The following is a 16,983-nucleotide window of genomic DNA, read 5'->3' on the forward strand; positions in this document are numbered from 1 at the left end:
AAAAAACAAATAAATACAAGCAAATGAGAAAAAAAAAAAAAAACAAGTAAAACTAGCTTGCTTTGATTTTTTAAAATAAAGATGCACTTTAAATTAAAAAAAAAAAAAGGAAAAAAAGAAAGATTGGCCTTGGGAAATTGTGATGGTGACCCATCCTGCTACATGAAGCTCAACTCACTTGTAACTCCCCCATATCCCTGACAGCCTTGCGAAGCATGGGCATGCACACACCATGGTGTCCATGGCACATAGCCAGGGACTCTCTGGTCAACTTGAACCAGAGTGTTCCCTCTTGCAGATGTCCCAGGAACATGTCCTTCTATTCTTTCTTTTGTTTTCTTTTAAGCTAGATTATCATTTTATTATAAAAGAACATAGTCAGTAATAGCCACGGGAAAGAGAAGCATAAGACAGGTATGTGGGAAGGGGGACCTCCTTGGTTAAGTTTCTCAGTATTTTTATTCTTTTTGATGCTATTGTAAATGAAATTGTTTTCTATTATATCTTCTTAAATCGGGTCTTTTATTGTTATGGAATCTTAGTCTTTATCTCTGGTAGTATTACTTGGTGTGCAGTCTACATCATCTAATATGAATATAGTCATTTCATCTTTTCTATGTAATCATAGGAAATTCTAATGAATTTGCAGGCTATCTAGTTTCTCATTCTTTAACTTTTAAATGCTCTTCATCTTTGTATTTAAACTTCTTCCCTGTAGAAAAGAGTAGATGTCAGCCTTGCTTTATTTCTCCAGTCTGACAATTCTTATCTTTGAATTGTGGTTTTTAGACTATTTTCATTTAATGTACTTATTGACACGCTCACGTTTAAGTCTATCTTTCTATTTATCGGGGATTTAGGAAGAGCTTCAGAAGTCTGTCCACCTTCTGTTTCAAAGCAACTTTTTTGTGGGGGCAAAATACATATTGATATGATAAAGTGGAGGCAGCCTGGCCCAGGTTTGCCATCTGGGCACAGCGAGCTCTAGCCCTCAGACTCTGCACAGTCCTTCTCACAGGACTCAGTGGGCCTCAGTGTCCTCAGTTAGAAAGTGAGGATCTGGGCCAGACCATCTAGGAGGGCCAGCCTGGATGTGCCAGGGTCACCAAGGCAGGAGCCCCAGCAAGCTCCCTACTCCCACTCACGCGCATCTCCCTTGGGAGCTTCATGAACACTCTGAAGGTGGAGAACGTAGGTAATTTCCATGTTCTAAACTGATTCTTGTTGAGAGTAGAGGAAGAAAAAAGCATAGGTGCTTAGGCTCTCTGAGAACATATTTCAACATCTTCCTTTTAGTTAATGATCTCCCAGAAGGGACCTTTTTTTTCTTTTCATGGTTCCAATGTCAGAATATGTCCCTTCCATAGTTTCTCAATTCAAAATAATTAGTAAAAGTTATAGCAAAGTTATAGATATAAAATAAGATGTATATAATATCCTATTATGTATAAGGTCATTTTTCTTTCTCTATATATATATAAAACAAGATTATATATATATGTGTGTGTGTGTGTGTGTGCGTATCTTCTAACTGTTGTGAAGTGAGGACAGAAAAGCATCCATTACAACTGAGAGGGTATTAGAGGAGGTGAGAACAGTCTTGGGCCTTCAATAGCCGTGGTGATTGGGAAGCTGACAGTATCTAGACCATAGGTATGATGTGACATGAACATTTTTAGAGGCTGTGCTGGCTGCTGGGTGGAGAACAGTTCTGGAGAGGCTGAGAGTGTGGGAGTTGAGGATTCTAGTTAAGAGTGCAGGTTAGAGCTGCTGACATGGACTAAAAAGGGGAAGCCAGTTCACACATCTTTTTTGCCTAAGGAGCATTTTTAGTATCAGAAAGTATGACTCTGTTTCTGGAGTTTTTACCAGGGAGCAACAACCATGCTCTACAGAAGATGTTTGGCATCTAGAAGCAGATCATGTTTCAAGCACACACTCCTGGCTTAATGGAGAATGTAGTAGGTAGCAACATAGAGGCTGTCCACTTTCTACTTGATGGATAGAACTGAAAAGCATCAGGACATTAAAGGAAGATCCTTCCAGAATTCATTGATAGATTTTTAAAAGTTCAAAATGAATTAAAATAGCATTCCTTAAATTCCTCCATGTATTTATCACTGAATTTTTTAAATAGCAAAATAGACCATAATTCATTAAGGTATACCACTATAATATCATATCAGGAAAAATGGGGGGCATTTAATGGAATCTCCAATCACACACTGATCAGTATATTTCAGATGTAGTTGAAATATTGCCGCAGCTCCACAAAATGGCCTCTGAATGAACTGGAGATGGATGAGGGTGTGGGTGTCCTTACAGGCCGGGAGTGACTTGTTGTTGGTTGTATACAAACATGTTATCTTTTCCTTTAAGAGATGTGCAAATGAGATAACTCCTTTGGGGATGAAGCAGACAACCAGAAGTTTGATGACCACACAGAGATAAAACTTTACATCACTGGGTTTTTCGTCTTTCAGGGAATTTCTTTGGAGACTTCCATGGAATTTGAGGGCTTGCTATAGAGGCTACTTATGACTATCCTTTCTTTGCTGAGGAATGTCTAGCTACTTTCCGATATTGGCAGGTCCCCTGTGAGAAAGACCAGAGGTAAAGTGATTCCTCCAAGCAAGACCAGTGGAAGTTCCTCAAATCTTGTACATGCTATGTTCAGGGGGGAATGGGCACTCTCCCTGCTTCTGTGATTCCTGATGGGAATTACAGCCTCACTGACAAGGGCCTCCTTCCTCCTAGACCTGGTACCAGGCATTCTGCATGCATCATCCCAGCGAATCCTCCCAACTCTATGAGGCAGGGATGGAGATATATATATATATATATATATTGCTTTAGATGTGGACCATTTTTGAAGTCTTGTATTTGGAGTCCTCCATGAGGTCCCATCATAGGTATCATGGTGGGAAACACTCTGTGTGCCTTCGGAAATTTTGAGGAAGTTTCTAGCATCAACCTAAGTCTAGAAACATTTTTTTTTTTTTTTTTTGATGTCAGTGAGTGAGGAACAAAGTCAGAGGCTTTTCTGGGTAGGTGGGCTCAGTGGGCCTCCAGTAAAACAGTAGATGTGGAATGGAAAGCCAGAGACCAGCTGACTTTAAGAGAAAGAGCAGTTGTGTGCTGTGAGTCTGTACACTTTCTGATTTTGAGGGCCATGTTGCAAAGGTAGCTTTTCAAAGGATCCCCATGAGGGTTTTCGTTCATTTTTTTGTTTTTTTTTTTAATATTAAATTTTTAAATATTGTATCATTTAAGTGGTTTTTAAAAATTGAATTATAGTTGATTTATAACATTGTGTCAGTTTTGTGTGTACAGCATAGTGATTCATTATTTTTGCTGATTATACGCCATTATAGCTTATTACAAGATAATGGGTGTAATTTTCTATGCTCTATGGCACATCCTTGTCGCTTACCTGGTTTATATATAGTAATTTGCATCTGTTAATTTGACTCTCCGCCCTCCCCTTTGGTAACTTCTAGTTTGTTTCCTATATCTGTGAATCTTTTTCCGTTTTTAAAATAAGTTCTTTCATATCATTTTTAAGATTACACATATAGGTGATGTCCTATGTTGTTTGTTTTTCTCTGTCTGATTTACTTCACTTAGTATGATAACATCAAGCTCCATCCATGTTGCTGCAAGTGACATTATTACATTCTTTTTAAAGGCTGAATGGTATTCCATTATACACACACATATATATATACCACATCTTCCTCATCCAATCATCTGTCAGTGGACACTTAGGTTGCTTCTATGTCTTGGCTATTATAAATAGTGCTGCTATGAACATTGATGTGCAAGTATCGTTTCATATTAGTGGGGATTTTTGGTCTTTAGTTTTCGAATGTGCTGGCATAGGGATGTGTGTGTGAGTGTATCAACACTGAAAGCATAGAATGCCTGGCTACTGAAAATTCTTTCTTGTAAAGTAGAGTAATACCAATATACAAACTGAAATTACATCCATATACTTAAAAGCCTGTAGTATATGTGACTGAAGCCTTCATGAATATTAACAAATGTTCCTATCAGTTCAGTTCAGTCACTCAGTTGTGTCCGGCTCTTTGCGACCCCATGAATCACAGCACGCCAGGCCTCCCTGTCCATCACCAACTCCTGGAGCTCACTCAAACTCATGTCCATCGAGTCGGTGATGCCATCCAGCCATCTCATCCTCTGTCGTCCCCTTCTCCTCCTGCCCCCAATCCCTCCCAGCATCAGGGTCTTTTCCAATGAGTCAACTCTTCGCATGAGGTGGCCAAAGTATTAGAGTTTCAGCTTCAGCATCAGTCCTTCCGATGAACACCCAGGACTGATCTCCTTTAGAATGGACTGGTTGGATCTCCTTGCAGTCCAAGGGACTCTCAAGAGTCTTCTCCAACACCACAGTTCAAAAGCATCAATTCTTCGGTGCTCAGCTTTCTTTATAGTCCAACTCTCACATCCATACATGACCACTGGAAAAACCATAATCTTGACTAGACGGACCTTTGTTGGCAAAGGAATGTCTCTGCTTTTTAATATGCTGTCTAAGTTGGTCAAAACTTTCCTTCCAAGGAGTAAGCATCTTTTAAGTACATAGGACCACTCCAAAGGCGGGGGGTGGGGGTGGGGAAAGTAGCAAAAACTTAAGTAAACAACTCAGTTTGAGGGAAATCTTTTATGGTTGGTAGAACAACTTATGTTAAAATGATTTTATTGTCTTTAAATTGATGTTTTTAAAACTTCTCTTTCTTTGAGGAATATAGTCAAATTGCTTTAGAGAGGGGACTCTCGAAAGTTTGAGTTAACTATTTGTCTAATTTATCATCATGTTCAGGATTAGGAGTCAGAGTTGCTATAGGCTGTTCTGAACAAACAAATAAATATGGAAACACCTTAAACGTAACAGTTAATTATGCTGGAGTACAGGACACTAGGGGTGTCTGGGAACATCAGTTTACATGAGCCAGGGCTCTAGCAGGGCCTTCTTGTGGTTCAGAATAGATGAACGTAGCATAGTGTGTGTTTTTTGCTTTGTGTTGTCTCATTTAGCATGGATCTATATGTTTGTATTATCCTTTTTGTCTTATATGTTAATTATGTTACATCTGTATTTACCTTATTATAATACTTTGAGTTGAGGGGAAGTTTCACTGAGAGGAGAAAAACCAAACAATTTAGTGAGGTATGCCATAAGATCATACTGATTCAAGGAAAGGGGCAGAGCAGAACATTGTCTAAATGGAAATCTGAATTATAGAGTATTTTAGGGAAATATATAACTTGCAGATAGAATGATATTTTAATTGAGGTATAAATTATATTAATGAGACAAGATGAGTAAGCAGTTATATTCAGATAGGACTGTACTGTGCTGTTTATCACACATGGATCTTTTGCCATAGGGTCAATCGCTATATCCACAGATCGGAAATGTAGTGAAAGGCATGCGTAGATTTTTGAACTTTTGGCTTTTAAAAGGGACCTATAAGGAATTCTTTCTATTGTATATAAACCCCTGAAAATTCATGGAAGACAAATCATTATTCTTTTTGCTGCATATATCATATCATCTGAAATATTATAAGTCCCAAACTTCTTGGTGCTACATGAATTCAATTTTACAATAACTCTTACTGAATATTCTTTTAAGTATTAAGTTGGGATAGCATTTAGGCTTGGTTTTTTAAGATGTGTAAAATGTTCTCTGCGAAATTGTTCAGGTCATTGTCTCCTTTTATATACAGTTATTTATTGTAAAGGTCAGCGAATTAAGATATTTAAAGTGAGAGAACCTAATTATTTACAGAAGTGAGTTGTAGCTTGTTTTTTGACAGAACCAAATGAATTTTTTCTTTTTTAAAAAAACCAAGCTTTTAATTTAAAGATGGAAGCAATGGAAACATTACTATGTTTTTGATAGTAAGAGGAACCAATAAAGTATTTTATTACCAAAAGTTAAATGAAAATGTGATAAGCTAATTTCTTTCTGTTGAAAAGTATCAAATACAGAAAATTGCATGACATGTAATTGTGTACTTTAAAGAATAGTGATGCCAACACCAGTGTAGCAGCTATTCAGATTAGCATCTCGAACTTTGTTGGTGAAAGGTCTCTGTGTGCACTTTCTTAATCACATACCCTCACTCTGTCCATATTAGTCACTATCCTGATGATTTTTGTGATAATTTTTCACTTATTTTTCCTCACTGTTTTCCCGACTATGTATGTATATCTACACAATAGACTATTTTGCCTGTTTTGAATTAATATGTGTATTATTTCATCATATATTCTCTAACCGTGGTTTTTTTTTGTTGTTGTTCACTCATGTTAATCTCAAAATTAATTCATTTTGATTACTGATTAGTATTCCACTAAATGAATATACTGCAGTATTCTTTCTGCTCTTTACAGATATTTGGATCACTCAGTTTTTTGTTGTTTGTTTCCTTATTTTCTTTTGCTGTCACAATGTTGCCATGAATACTGCTGTGCGTGTCTCTTACGGGCATTTGAGAACTTCTCTAGGAGTAATGATGCTAAGTCACCAGTGTGTATATATTCAACTTACTTCCCAAAGTGGACCACTTCCAGCACTGTAAAAGATTCACTTTGCATCCCTGGCAATACTTAATTATGTCAGACTTTTTAATTCTTGCTAACCTAGTGGGCTTTAGACATGAATCGTAGTTATAATTTTCATTTCCAGTGTTTTTGCCCATTATTTTAAATTCATAGGAATTCTTCACATATTCTGAGTGCCATTCTTACTGGTTAAATGTTTGCAAATATCTTCCCTGGGATGTGGCTTGTCCTTTCCCATTCTTGATGGTACTTTTTGATGAATAAAAATTAACTTTAATGTGTTTAGTTAATCTTTTTTCTTTATGTATTCTTTTTATTATTAATTTTTGACATCATAATGGAGAAAAATATCTTAAAGCTGTTGTTCTGTATTATCTTCTGAATACTTCATACATGGCTTTGTTCTTAAGGATTGTCATGGTTATTTGTAACCTTTATACTTTCATAAAAGTTTTAGAATAAGCTTGTTAAGTTTCACACACACAAAATAAGAAAGAATGGTATTTTCTGGACCTTGTTATGTGGGGGAGGGCACTGGCTTGACTTTTAACTCCTATATGAATTTTTAAAATGGAGTTTTCACTTACTAATGGGACCCGATAAGCTCAATATATAGGTAGAGAAGTTTAATTAATTATTTTCTCAGTGGTCCCTGACTTTATTATTAACAAACACATACTGGCTTCATTCTATAAATTCAAATTCTGCTTGTAAATAGTGATATAGTTTACAATTCTGAAAGTCAAACTACCATGAAGCCATGTGCCAGGAGTTTGAAAAGGGGAATATCCAAAAAAAAAAAAATTCCCATGAAATGTGATCAGGTCATGAATATTTTAAAACAGGGGTGCCTAAATGCCATTGCAGCCAGGACTGATGTTGGCTGCAGTGATTGTGGTAACAAGGTTAGTGGCAAGCAAGCTGGGAAAGTATGATTAAAGGTGCCAAGTAATTTGGAGGTTGTAAGCAAGTAGGAGAAGCCAGGATTTGTAACATTTCAAGGAATTTTGTTCTTTCTCAGATGGAAGCAAAACTTGAAAAAGGAGAGAATAGATAAGCTGTGAAATCTGGCAAGGCAGGGAGAGAAAGAGAAGAGATAAAAAGGAGAGGGCAAGGTCTGTATAGTTTGCTTGTGTTTTTCTGGCTGTTGTTCAGCAGCAGAATACTAAGTTCTCTGCAAAACATGAAGAAAGAATTGGAAAGCAAGGATAATTTTCATCATACTCATTAGGGAAATGTTGCATTATTATTGTTCAACCTATTTCTTTAAACAAAACAAAATAAGAGGATCAACATTTCACATAGTGACTCACCCCTCAAAAGAGTATGATTTTTTCCTTGTTTTAATTGTAAATGACTGGTGAGGAGCCCCAGAGTTCTAATTGCTTGATATTGGGAGAGCAGTGTGAACAGGCAGGCCAGTGAGTCATCCAGGTGTCTGGATGGGGCACTGGGGTTATTTTATGTGTAACTGAATTAAAAGAAGAGGCCCTTTGCTTGTACATTTCAGTGGCTCCAGGTGTTCCCTGCAGGGAACCTTGGGTGGTGGGTGAGGCCAGTGGCGGGTCGGGGTATTGAGCTAAGCAGTGATAGTTCACTTTTCTATTCTTACCTGGTTGTTTTTCCACTAAATGATTCTCTTTTTGGTCCTTGCCTTGTGAATGTTGCTATTTCTATCAGGAAAATACATGTTTAAACAATGCTGTGAAAGGTTTTGATGTGCAGTGTATCTTCATAGGTAAATGAAATAGCAAAGCAATATATTTCTCCCTGTTGCTCTTAATGGAACAAACACCTGCTTTGATCCTACTTATTCTCCCTTATTTTGAAATTAGCTGCTTAATTCCAAATATCATGGTAGAGGAAATTCTCAGGCTGAAAGTCCATCCCAGACAATGGCAAGACCTCTTAGCAGGTCTTTTCCAAACCACGGCTGCAGGTGTACAAAGGAGAAAATGTCATTTCCTGAGTAATCACAGATCCCTCCTGCTTTATAAAATTAAGCAATTCTGCTGTCAACTAGGTAGCCCAGTTTATTTTAATTTCTCCAGAAGGCTTCCCTGGTGGCTCAGCTGGTAAAGAATTCATCTACAATGCAGGAGACCTGGGTTCTATCCCTGGGTTGGGAAGATCCCCTGGAGAAGGGAGTGGCTACCCACTCCAGTATTCTGGCCTGGAGAATTCCATGGACTGTAAAGTCCATGGGGTCACAAAGAGTCAGACGTAACTGAGCGACTTATAATTAAAAATCATGAAGTATGATATCTCTCTGGCTTTGTTCTTAGGCTTCCCCTATAGTTCAGCTGGTAAAGAATCCACCTGCAATGCAGGAGACCCTGGTTCAATTCCTGGGTCAGGAAGCTCCCCTGGAGAAGGGATAGCCTACCCACTCCAGTATTCTTGGGCTTCCCTGGTGGCTCAGATGGTAAAGAATCCACTTGCAAGGCAGGAGACCTGGGTTCGATCCCTGGGTTGGAAAGATCCCCTGGAGGAGAGCATGGCAAATGGATCTTCTCTTGTGGCTCAGACGGTAAAGAATTTGCCTACAGTGCAGGAGACCCAGGTCTGATCCCTGGGTCAGGAAGATCCCTTGGAGAAGGGCATGGCTACCCACTTCAGCATTCTTGCCTGGAGAATTCCATGGACAGAGGCTCCTGGCAGGCTACAGTCCACGGGGTCACCAAGAGTTGGACATGATTGAGAGACTAACAGTAAGTTTATATAATAGACATGAACAGTCATCACATTTAGGAATAAATACTGTCAACAAAAGTGCTTGCTCTAGAAAACAGTCTAGTTGTGTCTGAAGTATATAGTCTTGTTTTGCGTATTTCTCCAGCTGTTCTAGAAGAAAAGGAAGGATTGAGGCATGGCTACACCAGACCTCCAAAGAGGATCCTTTCATGAAATTCCAGGGAATTGTTGGAAAACACTTGACCCATGACTTTGAAAGTCCTTGGGCCAGTGTGGCCAGGTGAGAGAGGCCTTTGGACTTAGTGATGAGAAGGCCTGAGCACCGACCCTTCATCAGTCATTCCGTGCACAGGGAGATTCCTGCCTCTGAGCCTGGGCCTGGCACTTGTGGGGAGGGGTGGGAACTGGACCCTTCCATTGTCCCAGAGCAGACTGAGCTGTAAATGAAGAACCAGAGTCCTCGAGGTTTCTGTGGACTCTTAGTGGGTGTGGGATGATGGCTCTGGTGTGGGAAAACAAAGTCACACCTACTTGCTCCAGCCATAAAAACTGCTTTTTCTGTCATGTCTTGTGACTTATGCTGTGTCTGAATGTTCATAGGTTCAAGCCACGTGTGGCAAAGGTTCCCACTGGGTTTGCAAGGTGATAATCTCAAAGTATCAGTCTCTTGAAAAGTGAAAGTCGCTCAGTCCTGTCTGACTCTTTGCGACCCCATGGGCTATACAGTCCACGGAATTCTCCAGGCCAGAATACTGGAGTGGGTAGCTAGCTTTTCCCTTCTCCAGGGGATCTTCCTAACCCAGGGATAGAACCCAGGTCTCCCACATTGCAGGTAGATTCTTTACCAACTGAGTTATCAGGGAAGCCCAGGAGCCAAATAATTGTCAGGTTTTGTAATATAGCACATAAACTTCCTTGGAAGTAAGTCTCCTCATTTAGACTCTGCAAGGAAATGGTGCATTTTCCCTTTGCCTTTATCGAGAGCTTAAGAACTCTGTCAGGCTTTTCCAAAACATTATATAAATATTAAATTGACTTACAAAATATTGTTTATGAGAAGTAAAATATTGTTCTTTCTTCATTTTTTTTTTTTTTAAATTTGGACTGCATCCTGCAGCATGTGGGATCTCAATTCCCCAACCAAGGGTCAAATCTGCATTCCCTGCATTGGAAGGCGGAGTCTTAACCACTGGACCTCCAGGGAGGTCCCTGAAAATATTGTTCTTGTTTGATACATTTGGAGTCTGTCTTGACTCATTTCTAATAAATGCCCCAGGATGGAAGGATACTTTGAGGGTTGATGAGTTTTTCTTCTGATTCTATTTCTAATGATTGGGCATACTATATAAGTAACAGGTTGTTCTTTAATTGTAGAGTGAGCATGACAACTAATAAATGTAATCCATATTTACATATACAAGTGCACCTCTGGGAGGGCAAGGAGCTAAGGGCAGTCAGCCTTTCATATGCTAATGCCTGAGCTCAAGGCACATTAGATATTGCTCAATCAAGCTAATATTTAGCTTTGGAAATTAAAGCATAAATTCATGAATTTGATTAGCATTCTTTCTCTTCATTGCTATTTAACCATAATATATGTATGCACACAATGTTCCAAGATTTTTCCCTTTTGCTTTTAATTTTTACAATGTATCTTTTACTTACTGCAGTATTTGTTGAATTTGTGAAGGCTGTTGTTTTTCAGGAGGAAGCCAAGAGGTGTTGAATTCCCACTGTGTCTTCTTGCTGTTTATCTCCTTATTAATGTGAACCTTAGACTTTCCATGGAACTGCCCCTCGTTGATGGTATCTGATGCTCTCTATGTCGGAGAAGGCAATGGCACCCCACTCCAGTACTCTTGCCTGGAAAATCCCATGGACAGAGGAGCCTGGTGGGCTGCAGTCCATGGGGTCGCTAAGAGTCGGACATGGCTGAGCAACTTCACTTTCACTTTTCACTTTCATGCATTGGAGAAGGAAATGGCAACCCACTCCAGTGTTCTTGCCTGGAGAATCCCAGGGACGGGGGAGCCTGGTGGGCTACCGTCTATGGGGTTGCACAGAGTCGGACACGACTGAAGCGACTTAGCAGCAGCAGCAGAATGACTGTATGGGTTTGTGGCATCAGGGCTTTAGCATTATTTTATAGGTGCTCAGAGATGGAAGGTGACTTGCCTAAGGTCACACAACTACTGCAGAGCTAGGACTGGATTCTAAGCATTCTGACTTCAAGAATGCTTTTGATTTCCACTTTTTAAAAAATCTTTTTATTGAAGTATAGTTGATTTCAATATTATATAAATTTCAGGTGACAACACAGTGATTCAATATTTTTATTGATTATACTCCATTTAATATTATTATAAAATATTGGCTATATTCTCTGTGCGGTATCTTGTAGCTTATTTATTTTATATATAGTAGTTTGTACCTCTTAATCCCCTACCCCTATTTGCCCCTCCCTCTTTCCTCTCCCCACTGGTAACCACTAGTTTGTCCTCTGTATCAGTGAGTCTGTTTCTGTTTTGTTACATTTGTTCACTTGTGTTTTTTAGGTTCCACATATAAGTGAGATCATAGAGTATTTGTCTTTCTCTGTCTGACTTATGTCACTAAGCATAATACCCTCCAAGTGCAGGAGTGAGCATGCCTTTGTGCACACTCTTCATGAGCAGAGTCTAGGTTTCCTGCAGCCCGCCTGTAAGTCCCACTGGTTTTCAAACCAGCTAAGAGGTCTTTGAATAGCTCAATCCCCAGGGAGGATCTCTGAGCACCCAATGTCCCCCTCTTCTCCCATGTCTCCTCCTAGGGGAATGGGTCCCAACCCACTCACTTCTTTTCCCTTCCTACCTGACTTCCTGTGGATATGTATGGCCTTAGTCATAGAAGAGTCTTTCTGCCGGTGTCCTGCTTGTTTCAGTGAGGACTGCTCTGCATTTAGATGTCACCTTGATGTATTTGTGAAGGGAAATGAGTTCCACATCCTCTTACTCCACCATCTCCATGGCCTGTCTGATTTCCACTAGTTTTGTGCTCTTGTTAAGCCACTTGGGGGCTTCCCTGATAACTCAGTTGGTAAAGAATCCGCCTGCATTGCAGGAGACCCCAGTTCGATTCCTGGCTTGGACAGATCCACTGGAGAAGGGATAGGCTACCCACTCCAGTATTTTTGGGCTTCCCTTGTGGCTCAGCTGGTAAAGAATCTGCCTGTGATGCGGAAGACCTGGGTTCGATCCCTGGGTTGGGAAGATCCCCTGGAGAAGGGTAAAGGCTACCCACTCCAGTATTCTGGCCTAGAGAATTCCATGGACTATACAGTCCATGGGGTCACAAAGAGTCAGACACGACAGTGTCTTTCACTTTCACTAAGCCACTTGAGTAGTAATTTTTAAAGTGTGGACTAAAGCAATTTTTTTGGTTTGTTTTTTGGCTTGCTATACTCTAACTTCAGATTGCCCATTTGGGAAAATGAACTTGTAAGTCAGTTGTTTCTTCATAGAAAGCAATACATATATCCCTTAGTCTAGGCATAAGTTGTGGAAAGCTTCATTTTCCTTCTTAGGCTGGGTCAAGACCAGTTTGAAACATTTCTGGGTACCATACAGACAGAGCTTTGTTAAATCTTTCTATTCTTTGCCTTCTATAGTATCAGCTCTGTCTGCTGATCTTCTCAGGATACTTAGGTGCGAGCTCTGCTGTATGGCAAGGACCACACAGCGCTTGGAAATAAGAACACTTGAAAGTCACAGGCAGGAGTTGCCTAGGAAACAAGGGTCTGTCTTCACAAAAGGATTGTACTTTGAGGTGAAATTCTCAAACAAAGTCAATCAACATGAAAACTCTGGAAACTCTCATTACGAGCTATTTCATTTTTCTGTGCATTCCACAAGAAGCAAGTGGGAACCTTTTGTGTAAAGTTCCAGCACATGTGATCCCAGAAAGTATTTGAAGTGTATTGAGCAGGGAGGATATTGCAGCTGTCAGCCAAGGCATTCACCGAGCATCCCTTTCATGTGGCCATGTCTCAACCATTAGCACCGAGAAAAGGACTGTGTGAGAGTGGATTTGGGAGGAGGATGTCTGGTGTGGTCATAGCCAAGAGTCAGCAACAATGAGGGAGATAATTTTAATTGAGGAGGTCTACAATTTTTCATTGAGGAAATGGAAGGTTTCTTTGGCCCCTCTCTCTAATTTGAGAACTGTGTAGCTAATAAATTAAGAATTAATAAATTTACTAAAGTGTTATGTATTTTTAAATTTTTCACTGGGGAAGGAAATGGCAACCCACTCCAGTATTCTTGCCTGGGAAATCCCATGGATAAAGGGGTCTGGTGGGCTACATATAGTCCACGGGGTTGCAAAAATGTCGGACATGACTGAGCCACTTTCACGAAAATGTAAATAGCAGATTGAAGTATTTATTTTAGTAATCTTACTAAAAATCAAAATGTCATTTGTCCTTAGCAGTTTTATTTAAATATCTTAAAAATAGCCAAATAAATTCCTCATTAAGTGACATAACAGTCATACTCTATCATCTCTTAATTTCTCAAAATCATGATACAAATAAGTGGCAAAATTATAGAACATTAACATTCTCATAACCAATTGATAGTTCATCCCAGAAGGTTGTATTTCTAAAAAAAATGACACCATAGTTAATAAAAAAAGATTTTAAGACAATGAGAATGATCTACCAAAGAGAAATTAATAAACACACAATAGAATAATGAGTCAGTTTTATAAACTAAAAAAATATAAAGTGATTAGATAAAACATAATGGCAGATAAAAAGAGGAATAAAGTAAATATTATTTTTCTTTTCTGGGTTATGAAAAATTGTTTAATAATATTTTTATTCAGTTGTTGCATTTTCCTTCCAAAATCAACATATGTCAACAAACATATGCCATTTTTTTAAGGATACTTTTGAATTGTAGCTAACCAGTATTCCAAGTTGAGCAACTATTCTAAGTTCTGAAAATCAAAAATAAAAAAGGTTTTTGAAGAAGTAAATATTTCCAAAAGTAAAACCTAAGATGCTTATTTGGAATAGGTTATTTTTTGATGTAATAAAAATACATGTATGGTTTTTTAATCTTTTGTGTGATATTTGCGCATAATTCATATATTGATCTTAAATTATTTTTGTTGCATAAGTGAATATGACCCCTTTTAAAAAATGTTCAACAGCTTCTGGGAGACAATTTTCCTGTTTTTTGGGGGTAAGGCAGCCTAGTATACACAGAATAATGGACTAGGATTCAGGAAAACTGGGGATTGGGCTGGGGAATTACCTTAAGGCAAGGGAATTAAAATAAATTAGGAGAAACCACTATACTTCTAAAGGGCTTATTATTCCTTAGTTGAATAATAGAGATCAGTCAGAGAACAAACTGTATTTATAGAATTGTCAAAGCTACATTGAAAAAGACTGGGAAGAAATCATCTGAAATGGCAGTATTTGCCTCTGAGTGGTAGAATTCCGTTTGCCTTGAGTCTCTGCTCTATTTTGTAAATCTAACACTCTCAAAAAGAGGAAATTGAAAATCAGGTTTCTTTTTAAAAATTTTAAACTGCAAAAGAAATCAGAAATCTGGCTCTTTCCCAGCGTTCTAATGGGAAATTATATAGAGATCCACAAAACTGTCGAAAAGGCTGCGCCCTGCTGATAGATTTCGATCTCTTCAAGAAGTATTGTAGGGAATGGCAGGTCCCTCAGCTCCTCTCCTTTGCAGAGATCAGGCTCCCGGACCTTTGTCTTGAGCAGCGAGAGCACCCAGCATGCAGCCACGCGCACCAGCAATGGTCTGTGCCTCGCGGAGCACCTTTGGGGGCTGAAGCTGACAATTGTCCTGCCTCTGATCGGGTAAGCTGTCCAGCCTGTGGGCTGCCAGCTGCCTGAGCTTTACCAAAAGGAGGCGGGTCATTCCTTCTTTCACTGGATTGTCAGCTGAATAAAGCGGCCTGCCACATCCTGTGCACAAAAGCTCTCCATTAGGATTACGCTGCCAGGTTGGAGAATGGCCCTTTCAACGCTGCAAGGCCTCCAAGAGAGGCTGTACTCTGCTGACCACCTTTATGCAAATCCCTCTTTATTGTCCAGAGGCCCCATGACGGAGGCCAACTAAGTCTTTCTGGGTGGATAGGCTCTGTTTAGGGCTAGGAGGGAGCTTGCCCAGGTTAGGTGTTTCTAGGAAGAAAAGCACAACGTTTTGTAAAATGCTAGTGTTAATAAATTGTACACTGGGAAGAAAAACATCTTCTTATATTTTGAGATGTTATTGATCAGGAACAAGTGATTCCTCAGATGGAACAGATGGAAGTAGTATAGAGTCTGGGAAGGCAGAAATTATGGTGCTCTGACATTATGCAAAACTGATAACGTCTGTATATGCTTTTGCCAGTTCTCTCCTGGTTTCTTTCCTGATCCTGGCCTTCTTCCTCATCCTCCAGGATGGAGAAGCTGCCTGGTCTTCTCACTTGCTTGGGCTCTCTTATCTCCCCTGGTTGCTGCTCACTCCCTCCATCCTTCTCATTGAGTATTTCCAAGGTTTTATTTTCCCTTCCTCAGGTCACTCCCTTGGAGCACTCATAGTGATGCATCAAATTTCAAATGTTCTTTTTTTAAAAAAAAAAAATTATTTATTTTAATTGCTTTACAGTATTGTGATGGTTTTTGCCCTACATCAGTATGAATCTGCATAGGTGTACACATGTCCCCTCCATCCTGAACCCCCCTCCCATCTTCCTTCCCACCCTATCCCTCCAGGTTGTCACGAAGCACTGGCTTTGGGTGCCCTGCTTCACACATCAAACTTGCACTGGTTATCTATTTTCCATATGGTAATGTATATGTTTCAGTGCTATTCTCTCAAAGCATCCCACCTTCTCCTTCTCTCCTTTGTGTGTGTCTTGTAGAATGGACTAGAAGAGATCACCAAGTGATGCATCCAACTATTGCTCTTATCTATCTACATGGTCAGATTGATCATTCTTGTCAAATAGAGAGTAGGTTTTCTTGCATGTTTCATTGATGCCTAAACATGCAAGAGAACCTGCAGTTTGTGATTTTTCTTTTCAGACTCTTCCATAATCCAGTTTCCCTCCAGTAAAGGATACCTTTGGCCTTGTGACTTTCAGCCACTTCAGCCCCTTACTGCCACAGGCCCGTAGAGGCAGTGTCATTTCTGCCTTGTAACTCATTCTTTGTCTTTTCTCCTTTTCACCTGCCTCCTTTATACCATGTCGAAAATCCATCCTCTCTTTCAGCTTTCTTCTGTTCCTTCTGCTGACCTCCTAAACTCAAGCCTTTCCTCAGCCTGTCCACTCAGCTCCTGGCATCATCTCTCTTAAAGTTGCTTTGATCCTATCAGTCCCTTCTCAGAAATTTGCTATAGTGCCCAGTTAGCTTACAAATTAAGTTAAAATGTTAACATCTTCAGTTAGAGAACATAACTTATCTGACATCAGTTTCCCCATTTGATTCTTATACTTCTCAATATTCTACCTTTTCTATTTTTAGATAATTATTTTGGCAGTTATGTAGCTCTTTGAAATAATTATTGTTTCTCTGTAGGTCTTTTAGCTTTAAGACTGACAATAACAGCAATAAAAAAACCCAGCACAGTGCTTTGCCCATAGTTGGTAACTATTTGGGATACAAACAACTAACTAAATCCATGGAAGCATTTG

General features: G+C 39.4%; 1 protein-coding gene across 1 annotated transcript in view; it reads left to right on the forward strand.

Annotated features, from left to right (window-relative positions):
• Positions 1-374: 374 nt before the first annotated feature.
• Positions 375-16,983, forward strand: part of PASD1 (PAS domain containing repressor 1) — a 108,231-nt gene continuing 91,622 nt past the window's right edge. The window contains exon 1 of the mRNA XM_024988626.1: positions 375-414. The gene's annotated coding sequence lies outside the window, so the exon portion shown is untranslated. The remainder of the gene's footprint in view (positions 415-16,983) is intronic.

Source organism: Bos taurus, chromosome X (genome assembly GCF_002263795.3).
Source record: "Bos taurus isolate L1 Dominette 01449 registration number 42190680 breed Hereford chromosome X, ARS-UCD2.0, whole genome shotgun sequence".
In the NCBI taxonomy this organism is placed as follows: Eukaryota; Metazoa; Chordata; class Mammalia; order Artiodactyla; family Bovidae; genus Bos; species Bos taurus.